Here is an 11,728-nt window from a genome sequence, read left to right as displayed (position 1 = left end):
GTGCAACTCCTCTTATTATTTTTTTTTTAATTTTTTTTTTCAACGTTTATTTATTTTGGGGACAGAGAGAGACAGAGCATGAACGGGGGAGGGGCAGAGAGAGAGGGAGACACAGAATCGGAAACAGGCTCCAGGCTCCGAGCCATCAGCCCAGAGCCCGACGCGGGGCTCGAACTCACGGACCGCGAGATCGTGACCTGGCTGAAGTCGGACGCTTAACCGACTGCGCCACCCAGGCGTCCCAACTCCTCTTATTTTAAATGCGGGAAACTGAGCTCTAGAGATACCGCAACTTAACACTCTTACTAGATTAGTATTTTCTCCAGTAAAAGTCATGCTGACAGTAATAACAAAATTATGCAAAGTCATGAATCACATCCAGATCAACACACATATGGTTTGACCTGTGAAGTATTTTTTATTATCATCACCTTTATTATTACAAAAGTGGCCATTATTCCAAAATACTTCCTCACATGCAGCTTATCCCTAATTTTTCCATTCTTTATTCAATCACTGTATAATCTTATGAAACTTATTTAATTTACAAGCTATTTTAGCGAATTTTTGAAGTGATAAATATTGTTCAAACATAACATGACAAACAGACATTGGATTCTTTTCTGCATTATGAAACATACAGGCAGGAAGGACAACTCTATGTCTAGTTATTACTGCTAATATTTATTTTAACATTAAAAATAACTGATTTCCACATTCAACACATCTTCTCATTGGCATTCACATGAGGGCACCATCCCCTCCTTTTCTGTGTAAATCTGATTAACGGGCTGCTCCCACTGTCATTTTGCACACAAAACTTCTATTCCATTTCGACAACAATCCTATTTACACAAAGACCTCAGGGTTGAACATTTAAAGTACCTAACCATTACTGAATATTGAATCATTTCTCTCCACATAAAATTGCAAATGTGGTCTGAGAGCCAATTTCCAGATTACCTTGGTTGAGTAGTACTAATTACTTCTAAACCAAAGGTGCAGCCACAGTCTGCCAAACCCATGCTGGATTCTTCCAATGTCAGGTGAGCTCTCCCCACCAAGTGATCATGTCCTACTGTAGAATGCTGTATGATCACTCACGCTTATAATAATGATTCTCCAAATAATGCTGGTGACAAATAGTCATAATAGTAATGTGTACTTTGCATTTGAATGCCTACCATGTAGCAAGGCACTGTATGCAGTATCTATTACCTCATTTCATTCATTTCTGAAAATGATCTTATGTGTCAGTTATTACTGTTGACATATTATAAATAAGATAACTGAGTTTCACAGGGATTGTCCCACAGCCAAAGTCACACAGCTAACAAGTATGAGAGCCTAGGGCTACTTTCTATTACAGCCCTCATTCACTTCTTTCCACTACACCACCATTTCTATGCCTTCCTAAAACAACCAGCAAAGATGAGTGAGGCCTGAGAACATTGGTTTGGGCACTGGTAGAATTGGGTGCTATCCTTGTTTCTGCCACTAGCTGAAATGTGACCTTAAATCAGTACTTGTGTGTCATTTCCCTCATCTGTAAAATTAGGTGGTAGAACTAGCTTTAGCCTTCTGTGATTTTTAAGTAATTTCAAAGAAGGTTCTTTTTTTTTTTTTTTTTTTTGGAGAAAGAAAATTGAAAAAAAAATTGTTCACAGTTACAATACCATTGAACAATATTTCTCTGGTATTTCCCAGGTTCTCATCTGATTTTATAGCTTCAATCACAGAATAGAATCCTTGTTGATATACAAAGAAGAACATATTCTGACCAGATCAGTGAAGCATGGAGAAAGATATGAAATTGACTTAACGTGGGTCAGACTCTTAGAAAGTTTGAATTTACCATCATGCATTTATTATGCTGCATATATAAAAAAATTAAATGAATGATGTGAAGCAAGGTGGGAATACAGTACAAGCATAAAGGATATTTATAGTATGTGTGATGAAGCATAAAAATACATTTATCTCCCTCAAAAAGCAAAATGTTGGATATATTCATATGAGACACCTTAGGCTATATCAAGAACACTATACTTAAATACTTAAATGCATTTACATACTATTCATGTAAATATATTGGCCTAACCATAGCAGCTCTAAGGATTCATGATAAGCTGTGAAAATTGTCTGTAAAAGATAAGTGAATGACCCTTTAAAATAGAATAAAAATTAATTATAGTACACCAGCAATTTTAGACACATATACATACCATTTTGAAAATCTGTGCTTTTGAAATGTTAGCCGTTCCTTATGTAGTTCTCATAGTGATGCATCCATATCACATATACAGTTTCCTAAACATATTGTATTTTTCTTAGAACATCAAACATTATGTCCTATGTCAATTTTGTAATATTTTGAAAGAACAAAATATGGTATAGTAAGCTGACATATTTTCCTTCGTTGAAATATTCTTTTGTGTGTAAACTCTTTACAGATTTTTCTCACCATTTTCTCCTTTTCTAAAGTTGACAAAAATGTAAATGATGGCAAAGTGAAAAGAATTATCATTTCTTTCAGCAGTTATTACTCTATGTTTCCCTATTGCTATTGCATAAATATTGTCATAATTCTACAAGTTTTATACTAGAAGTAATAATAAATAATTCCTTCACATAATTTGTGAGCGACTTCTTGGAATATCTGATTTTTGCACACACTAAAACATGTCACTTAAGGTGATTTTGAGCTAGTAGAAATTTTGCCAAAAAAAAAAGTGTTAAGTTTGATTTCACTCATTAATACATTCAATGTGTATTTACTGAACTCCTACTGTGTGTTAGCCACTATGCAAGTTGCTGAACCTATATTGCTAACATGCAAAGTTTGATGGCTACATGAAGCTTCCAGGCTTGATATGAGAGACCAATAAACAATTAAATCAATAGAGAGAAAAAATAATCACAAATTGTGAAAACTTTCACAGAGGAAATTAACACATTGAGGAGATAGAGATTAATTGATGGAGGCCAATCTAGACAAGGTGAAATGGGGCAATTACTGAGATCCTGAAAGACAAAAATGAAACCAAGGCTTGATGAAGTGTTCTAAGCAAAGGCACTGTTAAGTGCATAGACATCAATACATACCAAAATATTTTAGAAATACATTCTCCAATTTGTCCTTCAGTTTCACTAATTAGTATGATTCTCCGGAAATCTCAGCTCTCCTGCACAAAGATTGTCTGAAGAGATAAGCTTTTTTGAAAAGTTGTAGTAATTTAGGAAAATAAAGAAATTACTTCTAAGAAACAGCTTTAAGAATGAAAATGGGTGAAGTAGTTAATACTTAAAATATTATTCTTTACTAGATATTATCTTTTTAAGAAATTAATATCTCAGAGCAATGATCTGTGCTTGGATCTTCTGTTTATAACAGTCTATGAGAAAGATTAATGTGTTTTTATAGAATATAATTTATCTTGATAAATTTTTGTCTTTATAGTAATAATGACTTCTTATTTACGTCTCCTTATTCACAATGAATGCATTTGATTCCCAGAATATACACCAAAATAGAGGAAGACAGAAAAAACTAAAAATTGTTTGTTAAAAACATCTAAAAATATTTTCATGTGAACTTATCATTTCAGAAAAAATTACATGGAGTGTCCAAAGATTAATTTAATAAGTATTCTGTCATCTTATATTATACATAGGTGCTAGTTAGAGAGCATTTTATTTTGCTTTGAAATATTTACATTGCACCACCAAGAAATGAATTAAATAATATCTTATAAAATTATTAGAGATGATTTTATGAAAATTAATTTAAATGAATTTACATACAAATTCATAATAATAATGGCATATATATATAACACCAGAGCAAATTAATGAAAAGTAAGGGAAAAATCTATTATATTCATTTTGTGTAAAAAATGTAAGGATTTGCCTTTTTTATGACTACTTTGAAATTTTTTTAGGCCCAAATGTTTTTTTTTTTTTTCTTCAATGTTTATTTATTATTGAGAGACAGAGAGACACAGAGTGTGAGCAGGGGAGGGGCAGAGAGACAGGAGACACAGAATCCAAAGCAGGCTCCAGGTTCTGAGCTGTCAGCAAAGAGCACCACGTAGGGCTCAAACCCACAAACTGCAAGATCATGACCTGAGCTGAAGTCAGACGCTTAACCAAGTGAGCCACCCAGGCACCCCTCTTTTTTTTTTAAGTTTATTTATTTTGAGAGAGAGAGAGAGAGAGAGAGAGAGAGAGAGAGAGAGAGAGCTGGGAAGGGACAGAGAGAGAATCCCAAGCAGGCTCCACACTGTTAGTGCAGAGCCCAATGGGGGACCTGAACCCACAAACTGTGAGATCATGACCTGAACCAAAATCAAGAATCAGCTGCTTAACTGACTGAGCCACCCAGGTGCCCCTAGGTCCAAATGTTCTTAATTGACTGATATAAAGTGATAACAATTGAATATAAAATTGAATAAGTTCACAAAATATACATTTTTTAATCTTTTTTTTCTTTTTTTACTTTTGACAGAGTGCACACATGAGTGAGAAGTGGGGGGCAGAGAGGGGGGGGAGAGAGAATCCCAAGCAGACTCTACACTGTCAGTGCAGAGCCCAGTGTGGGGATTGATTCCATGAACTGCGAGATCATGACTTGGGCCAAAATCAAGAGTCAGGGGCTTTACTGACTGAACTACCCAGGTGCCCCATACAAACTGTACATTTTTAGTCAGATGATAATGCTACCTGATTTTGAATAAAACTTTTAAACTTTTAGTTTTATTATAAATAAAGCTAGTATGTTTTATAAAGCTTTAGCCTAGTACAGTACTTGGAATAGTCATCATTCAGTCTTCACATTATTTCTGACAATTCTAATTCTCATTTAAGTACAACTCTAATCTGATATCAATTACATGTCATTTTTCAATCAATTTTTAAAAAATTAGAGTTTAATATGGAGCTAACACATCTCCTCTGAGATAAAAGTAACAGAATTCTAATCCACTTTGGAGAAGGTAGATTCTAGAGCGAGCATTTTGCAAAATTTGGAGTTATCAAGAATTTTTCAGTAAGGTCATAAAATAAGACATGCAATAATCTAATATGGAGATTAAAGCTTTCTTTAAAGTGAAAGCTAAATTCTGGTCTCATGTTAAGGGCTACAAAATAAAAGCTTATCCAAAGAATGAATGACCAGGTAAGAATCATGAACATCTTTTCCATTTTTACATAAGAAGGAATAATTTTAAGAAAGAGGGAGGGGCACCTGGGTGGCTCAGTAAGTTAAGTGTTTGACTTTGGTTCAGGTCATGGTCTCGTGGTTTGTGAGTTCGAGCTCCATGTGGGGCTCTGTGCTGACAGTTCAGAGCCTGGAGCCTGATTCACATTCTGTGTCTCCCTCTCTTTGTGCCCCTCCCCTGCTTGCACTCTGTCTCTCTGTCTCTCAAAAATAAATAAAACATTAAAAAATATTTTTTAAGAAAGAGGGAATAAATAATTCAAAAGCATTTTATACATATTACACAGATAAGGTAAATTGAAAATTATGTTCCAATTTCAGTTAGGTTGTTAGGTTGTTGAGGTTTTAAGCCAGCTAGAAATATTTCTACTTGTGTATACAACAAATGATGTCATTGAATATATCTCATTAAATCTTGGTAAAATAAAAGTGAAAGGTAAAATAAAGCAGATATTTGTGTGCAGATAGTGATTCAGGGAAACATGTATTAATCTGGAATCCACTTGGCAGAGTTAGGGGGCTTTCTGCGGTTTCATATTTCTTTATGAAAACTCCCTGGTGCCGATCACATTTTATTGTAATTATTCACATACCTTCTTTCTCCAAAGAGCTCCGTGAATACACAGCAGTCCTCTCCAAATTACCTGTTATCACTCCTGAATCTATGGTAGGTACTCCATAACTGTGAAAGGAAAGGATAAATGAATGAATGAGAAAAGAGAAAGGCAAAAGAGATAAAAATAAAATTAGCAAACCATAAGATGAGAAATAGAGGAGAAAACAATCTTTTTACTCCGTCCTACTTACAAAGCCATGGAGAAATGGAGAATGCTGAATGATAAATTAAGAAACTATACATTTTTGGTGCTCCAAAATGTATTAAAGATTTAGCTTATTTTGGTAGGAGGGAAGAAAGGGGGTTGCTAAACTATGATCTCCTTCAGGAAAGTTTATATTCACACGAGGATATACACCACAATTTCTTCACATCTTTACACTCTTGCCTTCTATCACATCTTCATGGCATCTATCATTAGGATATGATTCCATTTTCATGGCCAGATCTTTATAGCTCTTTTGGGCTGCCTCATCGTTCTACAGACATTTAATCTCATATGCTTTCTTATTTCAATAGTTGTCCTTCAAGCAACAAAGATGATCTGCATGTAAGGATGCTGTTTCCTCTAAAATGTCATCTTAGACAGTATAGAAGGGTAAAAATAGAAACAATTTTGGATAACTAACACTATAAGAGTAGCCATCTGCTTCTCAGAAAGATACGGATGTGTTTTCTTGTTTCTTTCCTCTAACCAATCCAAAAGATTTTCTTCCTAAAATCTAAGATTATGATATTTCTCCAAAGAAAATTTCTGATATTTCTGACAAAATGTATTAACTTGTGAACACCCTGGATGAACTTTAAATAACCCATCAAATATTGCTGATGGATAGATACTACATAGAATGATCCAACAGCCATATGGAGACCCGATGGACAATCGAGCTACCATTTTCCAGATTGAGAAAGCAATCAAAATGAGGAAAATGGGAAGAGTACCATACCAGATGGTACTCCAGCTGAACTATACAAGTGTGGGTACACAGCAAATAGTGAATACTTTCACCACTTGTTCAAAACCATATGGACGCAGAAAGATAGATGTAGATATTTGAGGGACACCTATTTCTTAAGAGGAAAAAGGATAAATTAGGGTACTAAAAGCTACTACTGTGTTAACTGACAGGAAGTTGCTGACTTAAATTTTGTGCTATCTAAAATAATTTACTCTGGGATATTATAATCATAACAATGTCCTAGAACTTCACAAAGTAGCATTTATGAAATAACAGAATAAAAATACTTTAGAGAATATGTTGAAATACACTGAGTTAATTTCAACTGATTTTTTTTTAGATCAAAGTTAATAAAAATGCAAACACTCCAAATCTTAGGTGTTATTTATTATTTCTTTATGATATGAATTGCACAATTAATAATATTTGAGGTCATAGCTTTAAAAAAATTTTTAAATTTCAATGAAATAAAGTAACCTAAAACAAAAAAAGTATTTAAAGGCCTAATATTTAGAATTTATTTAGGTTATAATACTAGGTTGCACACACTCCTGTCATTGAAAAATATTTAATCTAATAGAAGCCTATAATGAAGCTTTTTTTTTTCTTTATGTAAAATATAGCAGACGATTTACGTGCTACTTATCACAGAAGGTCTTGGGCAATCTCAGACAAAGCAAGAGACTATATTCTTGCATGGTTTTGACCTCTAAACATGTGTCAATGCCAAGTTCACTAATTGTACACCCAGCATAAATATCAGAAAGTTCAGCCAAAAAACAGAATCCTGAAGTATGAAATAAAGGTATCCATAAAGAGAAGATATATGTTTTGATTTTATTTTATGTTAGTTACTGTTTCCAACTAAGAATTTTATTATGAAGCTGCTTGGATGTTTGCTGTAAATGATACATGAATACAGATAACTCCATTGATAACTGAACCAATGAAACTGTTAAAACCCATGCTGACTTTTGCAGAATATTTTAGCACGCAATGCTATACTTATCTCATCTACACTTGTAGAATACAAGCCAAGGAAACAGATAGGAGGCTTCTAAAGGTAATTTTAGAGATAGTATCTTAGAAACTTGTATAAATGGTAGTTCAAATAATATGCAAACAACTGAAGTTCCACATCTAAGTTTGTAGGGAAGAAAGAACTCAGAAATATGTTCTCCCACAAACATAATTGTCAAAATTCTTAAAACCCACACTCCCAAACTGGTTTTAAGTAAACATTTCAAATGCCATAGTCATAAAATTTACTAATTTATTTTTAAACAGAGGCTACCTCAATTTTAATGACATTATTATTATTATTATTATTATTATTATTATTATATCGAAAACGGAGCATTTTCTCTGGGCCCCACACACAGTGCTTAGTTTGAATGGAATGTCTTATTTAATTCTCACAAGCACCCTGTGTGATAGACATTTTCCCCCATTTTATGGGTAGAAAATGGATACAGATAGGTTAAGCAACACGTGGGGCGCCTGGGTGGCTCAGTTGGTTGAGCATGGGACTCTTGATTGTGGCTCAGGTCATGATCTCATGGTTCATGAGACGGAGACCCAAGTTGGGCTCTGTGCTGACAGCATGGAGCCTGCTTGGGGTTCTCTCTCTCTCTTCCGGTCTCTCTCTGCCCCTCCCTCGGCTCGCACTTGCTCTCTCTCTCTTTCAAAATAAACTTAAAAACAAAATAAAAAATAAAGCAATACAAGTGAACAGCCATTTATTTTTTTAAGTTTATTAATTTATTTTGAGAGGGAGAGAGGGGGAGAATCCCAAGCAGGCTCTGTTTTGTCAGCTCTATCTCATGAACTGTGAGAGTGATATCATGACGTGGGTGGAAATCAAGAGTCTGGACACTTAACCGACTGAGCCACCCAGGCGCCCCTGAAAAGCCATTTCTGAACTTAATCATCATGCTATGCTGCTTGCCTTGGAATAATCTACCTAAAACATTATTATTTTTTTTTTAATTTTTTTTTCAACATTTATTTATTTTTGGGACAGAGAGAGACAGAGCATGAACGGGGGAGGGGCAGAGAGAGAGGGAGACACAGAATCGGAAACAGGCTCCAGGCTCTGAGCCATCAGCCCAGAGCCCGACGCAGGGCTCGAACTCCCGGACCGCGAGATCGTGACCTGGCTGAAGTCGGACGCTTAACCGACTGCGCCACCCAGGCGCCCCCTAAAACATTATTTTTAATATTCATTCATTTATTCATTCATTCATTCTTTATTGAAGTGTATTTGGCATACAATATTATGTGAGTTTCAGGTGTACAACATAGTGATTCAACACTTATATACATTGAGAAGTGATCACCAGGATAAATCCAGCTACCATCTGTCAACCTTACAAAGTTGTTACATATTATTAACTATATTCTCTATACTGTACATTGTACCCCATGTCTTTTTATTTTTATTTTACACCTGGCAGTTTTGCCCTTTTATCCCCTTCCTCTATTTTGTCCATCTTCTCATGCCCCTTCCCTCTGGCAACCATCGGTTTGTTCTCCGTATTTATGAGTTTGTGGCTGTTTTGTCTGGGGTTTTTTGCTTTAACTTTTTAGATTACACATATAAGTAAAATCATATATTTTCCTTTCCCTGTCTGACTTAGTTCATTTAGCATGATACCCTCAAGGTCCATCCATGTTGTCATAAATTTAATATTTTCAGAGATGAAGAAAACTTACAACACTTAAAGGAATTTTATTTCTATTTCATAAGCAACATTAAGATTTAGTTGCTTCTAGATGAAATTTGATACTGGTGATTTTTTCCCTAGGGTTTGGTAAAAATTAATATTCCAAGAATTCTTGATATATGTAAATCATTTTGCCAATTCAATAAAAATTAACTTTAATGTTATTTTTACTTACAAACTGATCAATACACTCCTAAGGTATTTTATCCTTCGTATATATATATATAGTATTTCTTTGTAGGGAGATATTGATAATGCCTAGGTCTATGTGAATAACATATATGAATAACTCATAAGATCGTGAAATCTTAATTCAAGCATGACGCCAGTTGATGTCATGAGAATTAATCAAAATACTGGCAATCATGAATATGTAAAAATTAACACTTGACTGCTCTATGTTTAAATGGGCAACATCACTTATTCAAATAGTAACTCTTCCCTTTCACCCGGACAGCTAAATCTCAGCTATGAATGAAAAAGGCAGAAATAGACGGGATCTGGTAAAATTGATTTTTTTTGCTAGTGAGATATTATTACACTGATGAACTGAAAAATCAATTTATAAGATACACCATGAAGGAGTATACTTTTTTTCATATGGAATCTATCTTAAGTTGAAACACTGAAAAATAGGAGACAATTTGTGTCATATCTAAATATTTTATATGGAGATGTCAAAAGTCTGATACACTCACTCTATTTCTCGACTTGTGACTGTGTGTATATCTGCAGTTGTCATTCATGAAAGCAACTAAGGCACAGGTGTTAGACCCTACCTACCTTGTAACCTTGCAGCCAACTCATTTGCAGCATGTAAAGTTACATACGGATGTGTCTATGTGCTTGCTGCATCCCTCTCTCTCACGTTCTCTCTTCCTCTCTTCCTCTCTGCCTCTCTCTCCCTTCTTACTTTCTTCCCACCCTCCCTCCCTTCCTCTTCCTCCCCTCTCTTTGTGTCTTCTTTCAAGCTTCCACTATGCATGGAAAACTATTTCCCAAGATCACATAGGGGAGAAAATTCTTAACATGTCTGTGTTTATTGTAAGTAAAAGTCCAATTTCTCTAACCTCTGAAAAATAAAGACTGCTTTCCTGTGAGCATTTTTTCTTTCATTCCTCTATCGTAAGGTAAAGATTAGCCTGGTGGGGACATAAATAACATGCTCTAAATTATCCTTAATGCCTATTTTCTTTATGATTAACAAATAAATGTCTTTGTGGTGTTTGCTCTGTCAGGTGGCATATAAATGCTAAATATTTGCTACTACTTACACAGATCATGAATATACACAGGCAACATGTGCTGGCTTCATGAAAAACTCTGAAACATATATTCACGTTTTGAAGGATTCTCAAATTTTCATAAGTTCATATTTCCTAGTTTCAGTAATTCAAATTCAGTAACTATTTCAGCTTTCTAGTTTAAAAAAATCCCTCATTCTGCTATAATGTTAATTTTAACTAAATGACCAATAACTTCTAATAATGGAACTTATTTTTTCAAAACAAAAAGAAAACACAGTTTCAGTATTTTTAAGCAACTTACAGATTTTAAAATTATGTGTATATACATATATATTCTTTTAAAAAATTGTGGCAAGAACACTTGGCACGAACCTACAGTAACAGATTTGTAAATGTGAAATACAATACTGTTAACTATTGGATGTTGTAAAGCAGATTGTTAGAACTTACTTATCTTACATAACTGACACTTTATAGCCACTGAATAATAACTCCTTATTGCTCCCTATCCCCAGTTCCTGGAAGCCACCATTCTACTCTCTACTATGTGAGTTCCACTATTTTAGATAATTCATATAAGTGGAATCATGCAGTACTTGTGCGACTGTGCCTGGATTATTTTGCTTAACATAATATTCATGTTGTTACATATTGCAAGAGTTCCTTCTTTTTAAAGACTAAATAATATTCCAGTGTGTGTGTGTGTGTGTGTGTGTGTGTGTGTGTGTGTGTGTGTATCACATTTTCTTTATCCACCCATCCATCCATGGACATTTAGGTTTTATTCCACATACTGCTATTGTGAATATTGCTGGAATAAGCATGGATGTGTTAAGATCTTGATCTTGAGATCTTGATTTCAGTTCTTTGTGTAAATACCCAGAAGTGGGATTACTGGGTCCTATGGTAGTTCTATTTTTGATTTTTTGAGGAATCTCCATACTGTTTTCCATAGCAGCTGT

General features: G+C 34.5%; 1 long non-coding RNA gene across 1 annotated transcript in view; it reads right to left on the bottom strand.

Annotated features, from left to right (window-relative positions):
* Nucleotides 1-248: 248 nt before the first annotated feature.
* LOC121027532 (uncharacterized) overlaps nt 249-11,728 on the bottom strand; it is a 130,740-nt gene continuing 119,260 nt past the window's right edge. The window contains exons 4-5 of the long non-coding RNA XR_005788788.1: nt 5,812-5,900; nt 249-3,200 (exon numbers count right to left, since the gene is read on the bottom strand). This is a non-coding gene — a long non-coding RNA (uncharacterized LOC121027532). The remainder of the gene's footprint in view (nt 3,201-5,811; nt 5,901-11,728) is intronic.

This window comes from Herpailurus yagouaroundi, unplaced genomic scaffold (genome assembly GCF_014898765.1).
Source record: "Herpailurus yagouaroundi ecotype Mexico unplaced genomic scaffold, PumYag 77, whole genome shotgun sequence".
NCBI classification, from domain to species: Eukaryota; Metazoa; Chordata; class Mammalia; order Carnivora; family Felidae; genus Herpailurus; species Herpailurus yagouaroundi.
The sequence above is the reverse complement of the archived record's forward strand: the minus strand, read 5'-3'. Positions and strand labels throughout refer to the sequence as shown.